This window comes from Etheostoma spectabile, chromosome 9 (assembly GCF_008692095.1).
Source record: "Etheostoma spectabile isolate EspeVRDwgs_2016 chromosome 9, UIUC_Espe_1.0, whole genome shotgun sequence".
NCBI lineage: Eukaryota > Metazoa > Chordata > Actinopteri > Perciformes > Percidae > Etheostoma > Etheostoma spectabile.
In genome coordinates, this window is record NC_045741.1 from 17,024,509 (window position 1) to 17,036,250 (window position 11,742).

The 11,742-nt window shown below is 39.1% G+C and overlaps 1 long non-coding RNA gene across 1 annotated transcript in view; it reads left to right on the forward strand.

The window, feature by feature from the left end:
• LOC116695478 (uncharacterized) overlaps positions 1 to 8,935 on the forward strand; it is a 12,704-nt gene extending 3,769 nt beyond the window's left edge. The window contains exon 2 of the long non-coding RNA XR_004333466.1: positions 8,520 to 8,935. This is a non-coding gene — a long non-coding RNA (uncharacterized LOC116695478). The remainder of the gene's footprint in view (positions 1 to 8,519) is intronic.
• Positions 8,936 to 11,742: the final 2,807 nt, after the last annotated feature.

The following is an 11,742-nucleotide window of genomic DNA, read 5'->3' on the forward strand; positions in this document are numbered from 1 at the left end:
CTGTCTGTCTGTCTGTCTGTCTGTCTGTCTGTCTGTCTGTCTGTCTGTCTGCCTGTCCCAAAGGCACAGTAGCAGCCCTAACAAACAGCAATAGTATGCAGAGACTGTGTACAAATGAAATATGGCAGCAAATCAAGATGGATGACAAAAAGAATGACAACATGCATGATTTGTACATATTGTAGATCTGACTTCATCCATCCGTCCGAACTCTCAATTTGGACAAGTTTGGAGCATTTCGCTGCTTAGAAGTGTGTGAAACATTATAAGACATCATTCAATCATGTGAGGGGAATACAACATGTTCTATTTTCAAATCTGTAGAATTGGCCTCATGTGTTTGGTTGAGGTGAGAAGTACTAAGCCATATAATTGTAAATGTAACCTCCCCTCAGGAAAGAAAGTTTTTGCAAGCAAAGGACTGCAAGCAAATATGAATCAGACTTTGTATGGAGTTTTATTTCTATGTTTACTCAAGAAAAATTCTATCAGCACAAGTTAAGTTTTGATGTATTTGACTGATATATTTTGGACTCGTCACACTAATCTCTTTCCAGAACTCAAGTCAATAAAATGTCTCTTGTCACTCTTAATGTTATTCATTTTCCTGCCTAAAGAATAACAGTGTAGCTTTAGATAGCTGCGGTTGTGTGTCAAACAATGTTTGAAGTCATCCCAGCCCTTGAGACAATCATGTTGATATTCAACCATCAGATTGAACCAACAGGTTGAATTTCAGTGTTGCAATTGCTGTATATCCTTTTGCGCTTTGCAGCAACCCCAATAATAAATGACCACTTCTCATCTATGTCATCTATTTTTAATCCTAAAATCCATACCGTTGCCACAGTACAATACACTTCACATTTTTCTAAATATAATTTGAAATTCAGTAGTCTTTTTACTACCAAACTGTATATAAAAGTATATGGATCAGAATTATCAATGCAATGCAAACAAAGTGGACCAACCCTGACTATTCAAACAAAGTATTTCTGTTCAAACAAAGTATTTCTGTTCAAACAAAGTATTTCTGTTCTTCAACTTTTCTTGCTCATATTGTTCAGCTCTTCTTGCTCATGTTATTGGCAGAAATCATTTTGCAGATGTTTTTACCAACGTGTTAAGTTCTGGCGCTGGGATAACAACAATTCAACAAGCTGTTCCTGTTCTACATAAAAAAGAAAAAGCTTGTGTGTTTTATTTTTTGGTCGACATTCCTACTCCTCACAGTCACTGCACACTAAATTCAACTGTTTGTCTGCAGACTTGAACTCAGATCTTTGTTGTTTGTCATGAAACAAAGATCTCATGTTGCATCTTCTCAATCACCAATAATTACTTGACTCATTCTCGCCATCTGATTTTACATCTGCAATAGAAATGTACTCATTTACTGTACTGCTGACAACTGTGGAATGCAGCCACACCGATGGCGATAGCTGTAATGGGCCAAATAGTGCAAGAAATGGAAACAACCAGACAGAGAGTTTATCTCAATTATTTAAAACACTGGTGGAATTTGAAGTAAACTGTGGACGTGTTAAACACCTTTCTGATAGCTTGTGTGGTTGCCCTGTGTATTGAATCATGATTGACGAACCCTCCTCAAAGATTTGTTTCTGCCGTGCTTGTTGCCACTTATATGGTCATGATCAGGCTTTTAAAAAGACCTGACAATAATCTACGCTGCCAAAATATTTCAACACACAACTTGCAGACTGTCACCCTAGTAAATGATTCAGGCAGAACATAAAGTCAAAGGCAAGTGTTTGCCTGATCCGTTTGGTCATTTTTGTGTCTCCAAAGTGTGGCAATCTCCTGGAGGCAATTCAAGGCAGGTGTAGGAACATTGACTTTGTCATTGCTTTTACTTGTGTTCTTCTTGTCAAGAGGTGTTGAAATTATCTGTATGTGTGCCTGAGAGTGAGAGTACTGGAGGAAGCCAAGGAGTTTTTTTTTTTTCCCACTCAGACATCACAGACACCCAAAGCACATAGCAGACACATCATCTCTGTCCATGCCAGTAACGTCAGACACAACAGTGTTTGACTGGCCAAGAATAGATTCACTTTGACCACTAAAATATGTAGATATATTCCCATGGCATAAGATTATTCCATCTGGATCTTGCAAATATCCACCAAAGTTTCGGACACTGAATAGTTAATAGAAACAGCATGAACCACGAATGAAAGCTAAAGCAGCATCCACATTCTTCCCTAGCTGTGACTTGTCAGACCAGTACCTAAATATTACCTTTACAATATCCTATTTTATGTTACCGTGCTTCCAATGCTTGAGTTTGAAACAAGACAGGACTGTTTATCCTGCCATCCGATGCACATGGGAGAAATGCCCTCTGCTGACAGCTGTATAGTTATTACAGAAAATCCTTCAGAATCTCTGCTCAGCTCTTCCAGTACGACCAGAACCACAGCAGCAATATTTTCAAGGTACTACCACACTTCTCACTGTTATTTTTTATAGCAAATCCTCTTGCCAAAAAAGGCATTCAATTTTAATTGCGTTTCACATGTTGAACGGATGTATTTAAGGTTGTTTTCCAACCAAATTGGTCAAAGCCATTTTTGAATTCTGGTATGGTCGAGAGTAAAAGCCTGAAAATTAAAGTATATCAGGTGCATATTTCTTATTGTATATATTTACTTGCTAATACAGTACATTTAGTGTAAAGTAGTTTAACAGTGCTTTCCTTTAAATGTTACAACATTCTGATAAGGCGTGAGTGCTAATAAGATTAAAAGCAAATTGTAGGAGACATCATTTGACATAAGTAGGGTTGTTGCAATAGGCTCACCTTAATGAAAGCCAGCAAAGCACAAAACGCTCTTCTTATATCAGCCTGTTGTATTTTCACTTAAGAAATATACCTTCTTTGAAGCTACGACAGCAGATTAAATGACTTAAGATGCAGTGGCATGTACTGTACTTGAGTGCTGTTTATGGGAGATAATAGTTTGTCAACAAAAGTATTGACTTGGTCATGTAAATGAAATAGAAAGCATGTGTGTTATGTAAGTCTTTCAATAAAGGGTCACTGTAGCTTATTTCCACCGCGATGCCAAAGAACCATTTTGTCCGTCAAGGCCACAATTTTGCTGTACCTTTAAATGTACTCTTATACTTGGTTAAGAAGACGTGTGTGTGGGGGGCATCGTTGTTGATTGAGTCACATCCAGCAGTGCTGCTGTGGGTGCAAAACAGCCTCCGGTATTAGCATGTATAAACAGGCTTATAAATGGAGCACTATTTGGCTGTTCATTTTCATCCTCTTAACAGTAAACAAGGCGGAACAGGTCCTGACACCCTCAAATAAATGGAGACCAACACACGCAAATTCAGATGCAGCGGGGAACCATGGAGGGTTGTTTGAGTTAAGGTCAATCCTGTTTAGATTGCATTGGTTTTGGGACGATTTCTTTTGCGTTTTGTTTGTTGAGCTTTTCTGTGAGGCACATCATTATTCATGTATTCTGAAATCGGATGTTGTAATGAATGTGACTGTTTTTGCTTGTGTAGGGCTGTTTTTTATGATGAAGTGTGCGTGTATTTGGAGTGTATGAGTTTGTGTGTGGGGGGGTTACAAAGGATTCAGCACAGTGGAGGCACTCACATATAAATAGACGTATTCTGGCAGAGGCTCATGGGTGAAAATATACAATATACTGTAAATCTAAATTTATGGGGACATCTGTTGATAGGATTGGTTCTGTCATCCTGAGCTTTGGCTTGGGGTCAATCTGGGGATTTTAATACTTTCCCAAGAAACAGCTGTTCCAAGTGTCAGTCGATCCTACATTAACCATATCACGGCAATTCTAACGATTTCATCAGTATTCTATAATCTTTAGTAAGTCATGCAGCTGTTAAAACAAGAACTTTTATTTGACAAGCATCTCAATTGAGATCGCAGCAGGTCCTGAGCCATTGGATATCACACTGCTAACTGAAGAAGTTACATTAACACCAATGGCAGCTGTTTCCAGAAAACAAACTCAGACAAGCTGAGTTTATGCCACCTACCCTGCATAAAATGTAGAAGAGTGGCTGGTTAAAAAAATTGCGCATCTAACAAAAGACCCAGTTAAAAAGCAACTGAATCTTGGACTTAGATCTATCAGGTGATGTTTAGTGTCAGCCGGACCTAAGGTTTAGCAATCATTGTTACTGTTGGTTTTGAACAAAATGATTAGTCTAAGTCAGGAGCAGTGTCTTAAAGCTGTGAGGGAAAAAAACAATATATAATGCAGCTTTGAATTTACTTGAACAAAGGGCGCAAAATCTTCACAACTGCGCACCGGCAAGGGATAACCCCAATAGCAACAGCTCCTAAAGAATGAAGCGTTAACAAAAGAGAACTTTTTTTCAACTGATCGTTCCAAGCTACTGATTGTCACAATCATGCCTTCTTATAATACAGTATGGAGAACATTGTAATTTTGTATCATGTAGGCAATTTAATTCAATTCAATTTTATAAATAGTATCAATTAATAACAAGAGTTATCTGCACGGCATTACAGGACGTAGCAGGACATAGCGGGACGGAGCAGGGAACTGCAGAGCGTAGCAGGATGTAACAGGGCATTGCAGGACGTGTAGCAGGACCACGGTGACAGCTGCAATCATGATTTTGGATTCTCCCTGATCCAAGAAAACATGCTGGGGGAAAAAGAACATATACACAGATGTGATGAAACAGAGTACCATGCTTCAAGTCTAGTAAAAGTATTGTCATGACAACTATTTACAGTAACATGAACAATTAGGCTAGTTGTCTGTACTATTGTTGGATTGATTATAGATAAGTTAATCTAAATCATTTAAATCTACATTTAAATGGTATATTATACTAAGTAATGGGACTTTTCCCATGACTGTACAATAGAAAGACTGAATTGCAGTCGGAGACAACAGTATTTTTACAAGTAATTTGATAAATTCATCTGCAACCTTTCAGCGCTTCCAATTTACAGAATGTCTCTATTGGACAGGGTGTCTTGGTTTGATTTATGCCACATGCAAGGATAATGCGATTGTTAAAATGGTCGACAGGTTATATGTGATCTCCATTCATTAAACACTATCATTCGTTTCTGAAGAACCCATTCAGATGAGCGCACTGGAGACAATGCAGCATGTCAATGTGATAGGTCCCATCTTGGCTTTTTAGTGCTTCGCTAAAACAAAGACAGGATTAAGAGCATGGATTGAAATGGTAAACCACAGTCAAATACATTTGTTACTCTAAAACAGCTTTTTCAGAGTCTTCACACTCCCTGCGGCGATCTGCTCAGAGTTATTTATGATGTTGAAATTAATCTCACTTAACGCGATGGGCTCTTGAAGAGGGGCCCTCCTTCTGAGTCAGCCGCCGAGCGAGGGATGAGAGAGATTGAGGAGTGGGGAGAGAGCGCAGAGCCACCAAGGACTTATTCAAATCCTCCCTCATAGATTAGCAATCGCAGCATGACAAGCCGCCCTGCAAGTTATTATTTATTTAATTTTTTTGAAAATCGAAGCTGTTTCTTACTAACATGTCAGAGACAGGGGGTAATCCGTTTGGAATTTACGAGTGATGAGACAGGAGACAAACTTGCCTGCGTGTCACACAGTACCGAGGACGCAGGAAGTAGAATATGCAAATGAGGTCTGCAGGCTTTAAAGCAGCTGTCTGTTTTATTGCCACTCTCTGGCATTGTTTGCCTGTGATGGATAGAGGCTTTCATTACAGGGGCCCATTAGGAGTACAAATATTATGATTTATGATTACTCATGATCTTTGGTTGTGAACTGATGTAAGGCTCTTTAACGTATGGTGTGGTATTGTTCAGATATGAATATGTGGATGTAAATTTAGATTATTTAATCAAAAAAAACTTGAATGTTCACAAAGTCTGCTTGTCAACAAACGGACCAACAAAGATTTAACGAGGGCAGTGATATTAGAAGTCTCAGTATATTAAAGGGTTCATGAAAAATGCAAAAAGATCAACTGATGACCAGGACAACATAACATTGAACACACTCTGCATAGTCTTTTCTCTGCTGACTTAGACTTAATCTATTAAGATAATCTTCCTGCTCAAACAAACAGAATGTGACAAGGACTGTCTAAGGGAATAAACACAGCTCTTTTGTTGCAGCTTGCTTACTAGGACAGTGTTTTAAACAGACAAACAAGCGTGCAAGTGTAAATATCAGTCACCACTGCATTTCTTACTGCAGATTGTAATAGAATAAACTAATTGTAATTTATAAGAAATGAAAAAAATATGCAAGCTTCCAGTGACGAGAAGTTAAATCAATTTATGTTAATTAATGTATGCTACTTTGTGGAAAATATATTATTCTAGTAGAGTTTGTTTTAACTTTAACTTGATGCAAAGTAAAAGTGATGCTGTATAAATGTATATGAGTAAAAGTAAAAGGTTGCTCATCCATCTATTAATTGCAGGAACTTCTCTGTGTGTGTGTGCGTGTGTGTCTGTGTGTGCGTGTGTGCGTGTGTCTGTGTGTGCGTGTGTGCGTGTGTGTGCGTGTGTGCGTGCATATGTTATGCGCATATCTATAGAAGCGTTAGTCCGATGGATTTCAAACTTGACAGGGGTCTTGCTACAGGCACGAGTAAGTAAGTTTTTTACTTAATGTCTGTTAAGTAATACATATTTAATCCTTTATTTTCTTTCCAGAAGCAATATTTGAGCACACATACATACATGTAGTTTCTCAATGTGCATTCTAGTAACATGCATGTTGTCCAGGTAGCTTTGCATTAAAAAATGGTTATCATTCACAAGGCTACTTTTACTTTTATACTTTAAGTAAATTTCCAAGCTTGTACTTTCTTACTATTACTTGAATAAAGACGTTCTACAGTGATTCTACTTTTACCAGATTATTTTTCAACACACTTATCTGTACTTTTACTTGAGTATGGGAAGTGAGTACTTTTGCCATCTCTGCCTCTCACACTGCTCACTGCGCAGGACCAGAGACAGAGAGGGTTGAAGAAAGCAGAGGAGCTTTGGCAGCTAAAAGGTGAAATACACCTCAGACCTACAAAAATGTGCAAACTAGCACAACTTTGGACTGACTTTGAATTAACATATGAGAATTCCCGAATTTAGGGACGTTTCAAAATTCCAAACACGCAAAGCACAACCAGCTACAGACAACAAGTGGCCGACAGAGCATGATGCCACTTATAGGCAGGCTACCACACGTTGATTTTGAGTCACATTGTAAGCCGTGTCTTTGTGATATTTTGTGATTACATTCTGAATCTGCAACATTCTCTGTCAGATAAATCAGATAAATAAAGGTCCTTCTGTAAGTAATTTGGGGGTACAAGTTGGTTTTGTTAAATTCTACAAGCAGCAATAACACAGGCCAAGCAATCGGCCCATTCCAAACAGACACGGTTAAACGGGCACTGCACTAGTTTTATAAACACAATGACATTGAACACTATTAGGATACATGCATCACATCCGTCCTGATCCGTGCGATATGATGAGCCTCCCAATTTTTGTGTATGCAATTCAAACACTCTAAAACCAGTGTGCATTCAAAAAACAACTAAATTACAGAGTTTAGTCAAATGTGACAAATGGGGCCAAAAAAAGTTGAAAGCGCTCTGTAAATTAAAAAAAAAATGTTATTCCGGTTTTCCAGATAAATGTCATAGTGACAGAATATGTTAAAGTCACTAAATCAGTATATATTAACTTTAATTAAGTAACTCTAAATTATTTTTTCAGAACAAAGGAATGTGCAAAAAAGGTCAAGGTAGGCTGGAAATTGTTTTCATTGTCACATTCATCCTAAAAGGTTTCAATAAACCAACTGGCTCATTAAAGCTGGGACCCTCACAGAATACGTTGGCATCATTTGAAGGCCTCAGCTTAGTGACATTTATAAATATTTGACAACAGATGAGTGGGGCTCTGTGGGATGCCACTCCAAGTACCATTGACAAGTCTGCTAATAAAGCAAAGGCCACAAGCGGCTCCTGGGTCGAAGACCACAATGCTGAGATAGCAGTGAAAACATGCACACCCCTGCTGATGCACAGAATTGTGGACACCCTTGACTCACGCAAAATTAGCCACAATCCAACACACACATATATGAATGTGCACTGCTCAGCATGTCGGTACACACGATCAACAAGTGGGGAGAGCTACTGAGAGACCATTCAGAGTGTGTGAACCAGTCAACACACTCAATAACAGTTGCAATGAAAAAGAAATTAGATGCTTTGTCACCAACTGTGATTTCAATAATACAATAAGACTGTGTGTGAGGAACGCTGTGCCAACAAATGATCTCCACACATTTGCTGCTACACTTGAGACAAATTCTTGCAAATAAAATATGATTTTGATGGTCACCTTGTGAATAGTCACATAATCCCCACTGAATAATGCAATGTGTGTGTGTGTGTGTGTGTGTGTGTGTGTGTGTGTGTGTGTGTGTCCGTCTTCTTCCCAGGCAGCTGTTAACCTTCCAGGTTTCAATTAGAAACAGGTGGTGGCCCCAAACACGTGCTCTCGGCTCGGAGGAAACACCAACACAGTGTAATAGCTGACATGTTTCTAATAATGCACTAAACATTCCCTGATGTGGTGATTTAATGTGTTTTGTATACAGTACTGTATATTTCATTTACTACCATGTTGCGAATGAGTAAAAATCTAGCAGTCCTACTGTGTGCAGCAGTTGCAAAAGCTTCATTTGTTCCTTCGGAGTTGCTGTCTCCTCTGCTTTACTTTACCAAGCAAGTATTTTGACATTGAATATATGGTTGTTGAAAAAAGCTCATAGTTATACAAGAATGTGCTCATATGTTGACATTTGTGTAAATATAGCAACAGAATAAAAACTGCAGCAACATTTGCTGTCATCCAAATCTTCTCATTTTATCATTTTGTGAAAGCAAAGCCTACATATCTTGATTTTCTTTGTTGAAAATAGTTTGCAGATAAAGAATGTGTATTCTTCAACAAAGTGCAATGATACATTGTAAAATGTTAGCTCTTGAGCTGATCACCAACTTGTACCACCTGCATGTTACCATAATGTTACAGGGTGTAGTTTGATTCTCCTTGTTTTTTCTTACTGCTTTCATTTTTCCGCTTCTTTTATTTCCCCTTCCTCTTATCAGCCTCTTCATCTGTGATTACTCTTCCTTTGTTCTTGCCCATTCCTCCATCCCCCTCTCTTTCTGTCCATCTGTATATGTTGCTCTCTCAATGTTGGCACGTGCATTGCTGTTCCCCTGTTGGTTCTTGGCCAGCTCCCCCACTTTTCTGTTCTCGCTCTTTTTCAACCACCCCCACCTTCCTCCTCCTCTTCTTCTTCCCATTTTGCATGTGTGCCAAGGTCCGGGGGGCTCGGCAGAGTGTACAGCCCAGTGGCCTAAAAGTGAATACTTACGTAATTGCCAACTGTCTCCAATCATTAGGGGCAGCCCTTAAAAAAGACATGCTATGCCGACAGCTGCGTCCCCTCGCCTTTGCCAGCCCTTCAGATCGCATTTGCTTTAAAGGGCTCGCCGGCATCATATTTAACCCCAGAGCACCGTGTGCACCGCGGATGATGGCGGAAACAGATAGAGGATACACAATTTATGCAGAGTTATACAACATGAAGTATGAAAACAGACATTCTCTGGATGCAACATGCACTAAGGTTATTTGTGTTTATGTCTATAGTAACGAGTTTTGTGACCGGACTTTATTAACTCTGGGTCAATCACTGCACAGTAATTACAACAGCATGTGTAGCAAAACTATTTACAGCAATATGTCACATTGCATCTTTCAACCTCTAATAATCACAATGACAAGTCTATTCTTTTTTATGACAACAGCATCTTCAATTGCCATCCATTTACTTGTTGCTGAGCGACTGCAACGAGTGAGTAGGTAGGACATTCAAGGTCTTGCTCAAAGGAGACATGGAAACAATAACCTTTGACCTTAAATTTACATCAATGTTCTTTTCTAACAGCAGGCCACATTGCAGTCCATATTGCATGTACAAAGGGCTATAAAGATGAGCCTTGTTGATTCCCCCTAGTCCCGCATGAATACTCAATTAAAGTCAACAGTATAATGTGAGAAATTAAAGTTGAGATGTGCTCAGAAGAGACTCATTTGTTTATATTAACTACTGACAATTCCCTGCCAGTTCCTGCTGAGAGACGAACGCACATTTTATTTCCATGCTTGCAGAGAGACCTCCAACAGTATGGTTGGTGACAGCTGGGTCAGGTCCCCACATATCGGGGACACAGCTGCCCCGCAGACATGTGCTCTCAAACACACAAACACACACACACACACACACACACACACACACACACACACACGTATAAACACTCCCATGCACCAGGCAAAAAGGAACAGGAAAGCAGAGCATCTGAACAGCCTTGGAGCAAAAAGCATATGACCACATTTCTGTTGTCTTGCAAAAACAATATATCTGCAAAAAGAGTCAAAAAGTTCAAAAAGAACAAAACAGTGCTTATTTCACCATTGATCCCCATGTGTTTTAGATACATTTTTACCAGAGGTTTCAGAGCACCGTGAATTATATATGGTATATATACATGAATGAACATTTTCAACTTTAGAAAAAAAAAGATCCTTTTTTAAATTATATAAAACACGTCCTGTTTTGTCTCTCAATTTGTCCACAACGATCTGAATTTTATCACCTTGGCCGCTAAGCATTTCAGCATGTTTCAAACTGTTGCCCAAGAACTGTGTTTTACTCAACATGAATCATTGTGTGTCAGTCACAACAATTGGCCCTAGACTGACTAACACAAGAAACTCTCATACATTGCTATTCACACTAATCATGGACCAGGTCAGATGTTCTGATTGACTCCTGTTGTGGTCAGGTGTAACTACTTGAACAAGCAAAGTTGAAACAGTAAAATGCAGTTTAATTTAACTGGTTTTAAGGTTGACTCTTAAAAGCATTTACTATTGCATATACAGTGTGCATATACTGTATACAGCCGTGTCTTTGTACTGTGCACAATGCCACTGGAAGATTATGCAAAGCCATCATCATCCCACTGGTAAAGATTAAGTAAAATCCATAAACCAATGAAACTGCAAGGCTTAAAGTTGTAAATATTTACACTGGGGCAATGTACTGAGGTTCATTTGACATTTAAAGGTATTTGCAAAATAGAGTGAAATCAAACTATTTTCAAAAAGTACCTGCTAACAAAAAGCACTATTCTGAGACTAAAGGAATTTGGGGTTTTCAGAAGAAGTGATGTGCAAGTTAGTGTGTCAAGCTGAGGGCTTGTCTAAATGGTCCCCTAACAGAAGCTCAGATGGCCATGAATCAACCATGAAGGATAATCAAATCAAATGCAAATGTGGTTTGTGTGATTTTTTTTTCTGTTGCTGGTGCTTGATGCCCTGAGGGACCCTGTCAGTTGTAAAGGGAGGGGCCGTACATAATGAGGGGTCACGCTTGAGGGCCCCTTTGTAAACATTGTGAGTGGGAGCCCTTTCTTGGGAACAAGATTGTGGAATTAGTCCAAGACAAAGGGAGTTGTGACCAAGGAGTGCGCACACATACACACACACACACACACACACACACGCACACACACCTTTGTTGTTTTCATACTGTATCCTTGTGCAAACCCATTTGTGTGTGTGTGTGTGTATGTGTGTGTGTGTGT